The following is a 6155-nucleotide window of genomic DNA, read 5'->3' on the forward strand; positions in this document are numbered from 1 at the left end:
GAGGCCGCATCACTTACACCAGAGTAGATGCATGACATTGACGCTTGGTCAGAAAACGAAGTACAGCTGAAGTTTTCTGAGAGCTGAGACCAACACACGTAGATTATTAACCTCGATAGCGACATGGCAGAGGGACAAGATTTGCAGATTAAAAAACTGAAATTAGGCTTTTAGAATAAGCTAAATGGGGAAAAAAACACCGGATATTATGCTTAAGGAAAAAATTAGGCGGGTAGTGCGAAAAAGATTTAGAATAGCACAAAAAGTGAAGGATCCCAATATATACATTTTTTAAACACATTATAATAAGCACTAAACAATAAAACTTAAAAAAAAGAACACCACGTATTCGTCAAAAACTACTTACAACAACATGGTTGAAGGATTCAGACACGCCTTACGATTAGTTAGCTTAATTATGCATTTCGTTTAAATCTACCTAATTTATGAATCATTTCGGATTAACAATTACAATCCAGAAAATTCATAATGACATTTAACGGAAGTTTGTAACAAAATGAACAAAAATCAGAAATCAAATTGAACTTTAATAGCAAAACTGAACCGCTTCACGGCTTTTTCTGTTTAAAAAATCACAATAGTTGAAATAGAATAAGACCAAAAAACGAGCATCATAAAAAGTATGCAAATGCCCTAAAGTCTCTTTAAATATCCAGAAGCATTCATGATCACTACTTTTCTGATAAACTGATCCAATTCGCAAAAGCTGGATCAATGGGTTATTTTTATACTTCGCTAGAGAAAAAATAAAATTTACCCTGAAACTAAGAACTGTTCACGTTTTTCGCAATAGTTCAAGTTTTTTTTGAAGACCGCAAATTGGGTGACAGATAGCAAATGTTGGTTTCAATTGAAACAGCGAAACATGAATAAAGTTAGGATTAACACCTAACAAAAAATCTTGAAAAATTAACAAAAAAAGGGTAATAAAATTTTCACTGAGGCTTTTAAATGTTCACACTGGGAAGCTGAACTTTGCAAACATGAAAGTGTCAAAGATGAGCCTTACAAAATCAAAAACTGGCAGCGATAAAAAAGAATCAACATCAAGCTCGGTAACATCTGCGATACACAACAGGCCTAGCTTTGCGTGCTGGCTAATAGAGAATGAGGGAAAAATCAGTAATACAAAAAAAAACATTTAACAACTGTAAAAACTAAATACGTTTTTCTCTACTTCTATTCAATTCCCGGAAAACACAGTATTACAGCCTAATCAACTGCGTTATATATTTGCTTCTAAAAGAACTTACCAAGCGGCCATTAGGCCGACACTACTTGAATCGACGTCCATTCAGCAGAAAAAAAAACAAATAATTGCCGTCAAAAAAATTTTGTCTTGAAACAATTTAAAAACAATCAAACAACCAGTTTTGAAAAAATTTACTGTTACCTTTTTTTATTGTTTTTTTTTGACAAACAAGTAAGTTTTAACATACCTCGGAGGTAAAATACCCCAAAATACTTTTAATCAGGGGCGGATTTAGGGGGGGGGGGGCTTTTTGTGGGGACGCTTCCCTTCCCCCCTCAGGGATTCGACCCCCTGCCGACCGACTTAAAGGGTCCTGTCCCCCTTTTGATACTTTTTCAGAAATCCATTTTTGGCCGACCGACCCTAAAATTTTTCTGAAGGTTCCAATATAATTTGTTCCAATATTTTGGAATTTGTTCCAAAAACGGCTTTTTTGACTGTTTTTTTAAAAAAAATTTTAAAAAAGTGAAAATTTAAAAAATACTAGATCCGCCCCTGCTTTTAATATAATTTTACAAATCAACAAGCAAGATCAATTCAATTCAGGCTGGCTTTTCAACAGAAAAAGAATGAATAAATATAAATTGAATATAAGAGTTATATATACATATATGATTTAAAACCCCCAGATTTTTCTTAACTATGATACTTATTTTTTTAAAAGTAGTAGTTATTTAGTATTGTCGGGTCCTCACACTTGTACTTCGTTTCGATCATTGTTAGGTTTTTAGGTAAACCATTCCATTGCTTGGCAAAAACTCTAGTATTTGGAGACTTCGATAAGTAATTTCCAAAAACTTGCCCAGTAACCCTTTTTTTCGACTCACTCACGTTTTAACAGCATTTTCTAATTTTGCATACAATTTTTCTCATTTTCTTGAATTAAGACATTCGTACTCAAAATGAACAAAAATGTTTTATTAAAAATTCTACTGTTGTTTTTCGGAAGAATATAACATTATATTTGGATCTTTTTTCTCATGAAGCAACTTTTTACACCCCAGTTTATTTGGCAAATCAAACCATTGGCTTTTTTCTCTTGCAACATTTTGGAATTTGTTCCAATATAACTAAAATCAGACAAAACTAAGGACTGCTTTGAAAACACGTGACATTATCAACAATTTATACTGTAAGATAATTTTTGATCAAATTCCGAACGCCAATTTGGTACCTTGATTATAAATTTCATTTGAAAAACTTACTTTTCGGTCCAAGATTTTGTCTTAAAACTGTGCTGAACATTTTGTTTTCAATTCTTTCTTTTTTGACAAAAAAGAACCGATTGGTTCTGTATTTTGTCATTCTGTTTATATCTGTTCAATTTGCTCTAACCATGGTTGCAATCTCGAATAAATAGCTATACAGATTTTTGGAATATTTTTTGAGAAAGTAGTCAATATAATGATACTTAATGCACTGATTTCTTGATGTAAATAAGCGTTCAGAAACTAAAAATTTGCAGTTTTAATTGGGCAAGCAGGAAAATCCACAAATTTCGGCCGCTTTGTTTTTGCCCAATCTAGCTATTAGACCGTAGTATTCTTTTTGTAACGAAACGAAATGATAAATTGCAGAAATATTTTTCAATTGTGCAAGAACAGAAATAAGCTCAAAATTGTGCAAATGGTTAAAAGCTCAAAGATGTGCAAAATTTTAATTGAGCAAGCAGCTAAAATTCATAAAATTCTGCCGATCTGATTTTGCCCAATCTAGCTATTTGATCGTAGAAATCGTTTTTGTTACAAAACGAAATGAAAATATTGTGACTTATCTCTACAAGGCACCGTAGCCGGGCAAACGGTAACTATGCGGGCAACTGTAACCGTGCAACTATTGACTTTAACTAAGTTAGTGAAACTGAAATAGGAAACTCTTTTTAGTCAATTCTGAACAGTTTACTAAGGAATTTATCCTAATTTGCTTAGAAAAATAAGATTTGAGAATAAAATTGGAATATATCAGCATAAACTGGTCCGCTGGCTAAATTTGATAGAACTACAGTGAATTTTACTAAAATTTTAGGATAGGTGTTAGTCATCGGTCAGGTATCTGGACAATTTAGGCTTCCCACATTCAACTTCGCTGAGAATTCAGAGAAAATGAAGGTTGAGTAGCCGCTGGTAGACCCCAGAACTTGTCCGAAGAATCAATACTAGATTTTTTTGAAAATTACTTAAGTAAATAAACTGACATTTACGTTAGTGATTTCGCGCGACGCTACGCTTCCTTCATTTTTTACTAATTTTTTGGCGACTTGGGTTGGTTTCTGTCCCCGTGCGGATTTTTGTTTTTGCCTTTTCTTTTTTTGTGGAGTGTCTCCCACTGAAAAACTTTTCGGGTTGGAAACAACGAACAACTTTTTCATCTGGCATTTTAACACAGATTTCTACAATGATATTTCTGAGCTTGGCATCTTTCTTCGAGAAATTTCTTGAGCTGGTCGTAACGCTGACGTTCTTTTCCTGGTGTAGAAATTTACCAAGCTTTCCGTGTTTCAATGGGAAGTCGTTCATTCAGAAGGTAAACAAAGAAAATATCCTGTTGATTCCTAGATTGTCCATGGTTAAGTAAAGCGAGTCGGTTTTTCTCTGTTGTTTCCATGAGAGTTCGTAGATTTTTGGAGTTTTCTGTTGTTAACGAACGCTGTTTGAAGATTTCGTGAAAATGTGATCGCAAAATCAGTTATTTGTTGTATCGGTTCTCCAGAATGACAATGGCGATGTCAAAATTGTCATCTGTAATCGTTATGGAATGTAGTAGTTTGTCCGTGTCTCCAGTCAGAGAAGATTTCAAGTGCTTTAGCTTTTGGCTCTTCGTCAGTCACGTGTTGTCAACCACAGCTCCTTTGAACACGTCGAAGAACGATTTCCATTCCATGTATCCTTTAGAGAAAACAGGCAAAATTGGTTTTAGTAAGTTGACATTCACATCTGTTGATCGACTGTTACTTGTAGAAAATCGTGTCGGTGTTTTGAGCCCTTGAAGAAACTGTTGAAATTGATGAACGTACTATTCATACTTGTCGTCCAAATCTTCTGCTTCTTGGATACCATCGTCTAATGGCTGCTCATCTGTGATCAGTTCCTGTATCTTGCAATTGGATTTTGAAGGCTGGTACTGTTTCTTGCGGATGTTAATTTTCAGTTGCTCGAGTCTTGCTACTCTACTCCTGTTTCATCACGAGTTCCGCGGTTTTGAATGATCGTGTTTCCTTCATTGTAGTATCTGGTTACTACGCGTCAACGAGATATTCTAGAGCGTTTGAGTTGCTCCAAATTATCTGTCATGTCAATGTGGCTGTGGATATTTCACTCGTATTTTGCTATATCTGTTCGTCAATGGGGATTGTTGAAATTTTTGATTGTTGAAGTTTTCGTTGTGTGGGGCAGTCGAAATGACAAATCTGTGTTAAAATGTCAGATGAAGTAGTTGGTCGTTGTTTCCAACCCGAAAACTTTTTCAGTGGGAGACACTCCACACAAAAGGAAAAGCCAAAAACAAAAATCGGCACCGGGTCAGAAACGAACCCAAAATGCCAAAAAGTTATTAAAAAATGAAGGAAGCGTAGCGTCGCACGGAATAACTAAAGTAAATGTCAGTTTATGTACTTCAGTAATTTTCAAAAAAATCTAGTAGCGATTCTTCGGACAAGTTCTGGGGTCTACCGAACCTTCATTTTCTCAGAATTCTCAGCGAAGTTGAATGTGGGGGGCCTAAGTTGTCCGGATACCTGACCGATGACTAACACCTATCCTAAAGTTTTAGTAAAAATCACTGCAATTCTATCAAATTTAGCCAGTGGACCAGTTTATGCTGATATATTCCAATTCTATTCCTAAATCTTAGATTTCTAACCAAATTTGGATAAATTCCTTAGTAAACTGTTCAGACTTGAGTAAAAGACTTTCCTATTTTAGTTTCACTAACTTTGTTAAAGTCAATAGTTGCACGGTTACAGTTGCCCTCATAGTTACCGTCTGCCCGGCTACAGTGCCTTGTAGAGATAAGTCAAAACATTTTCATTTCGTTTGGTAACAAAAACGATTTCTACGATCAAATAGCTAGATTGGGCAAAATCAGATCGGCAGAATTTTATGAATTTTGGCTGCTTGCTCAATTAAAATTTTGCACAATTTTGAGCAGTTAACCAGTTGCAAAATTTTGAGCTTATTTCTGTTCTTGCACAATTGAAAAAATATTCCTGCAATTTATCATTTCGTTTCGTTACAAAAAGAATACTACGGTCTAATAGGTAGATTGGGCAAAAATAAAGCGGCCGAAATTTGTGGATTTTCCTGCTTGTATGGTAAGATAATTTTTGATCAAAATCCGAACGCCAATTTGGTACCTTGATTATAAATTTCATTTAAAAAACTTACTTTTCGGTCCAAGATTTTGTCTTACAACTGTGCTGAACATTTAGTTTTCAATTCTTTCTTTTTGAAAAAAAAGAACCGATTGTTTCTGAATTCTGTCATTCTATTTATATATGTTCAACTTGCTCTAACCAGGGTTGCAATCTCGAATAAAAAACTATGCAGTTTTTTGGAATATTTTTTGAGAAAGTAGTCAAACTAATGATACTTAATGCACTGATTTCTCGATGTAAATAAGCGTTCAGAAACTAAAAATTTGCGGTTTTAATTGGGCAAGCAAGAAAGTCCACAAATTTCGGCCGTTTTAATTTTGCCTAATCTAGCTATTAGGTTGTAGTATTCTTTTTGTAACGAAACGAAATGAAAAATTGCAGGAAAATTTTTCAATTGTGCAAGAACAGAAATAAGCTAAAAATTGTGCAAATGGTTAATTGCTCAAAGTTGTGCAAATGGTTGTGTGCTCAAAATTGTGCAAAATTTTAATTGAGCAAGCAGCCAAAATT

This window comes from Symsagittifera roscoffensis, chromosome 1 (assembly GCF_963678635.1).
Source record: "Symsagittifera roscoffensis chromosome 1, txSymRosc1.1, whole genome shotgun sequence".
Lineage (NCBI taxonomy): Eukaryota > Metazoa > Xenacoelomorpha > Acoela > Convolutidae > Symsagittifera > Symsagittifera roscoffensis.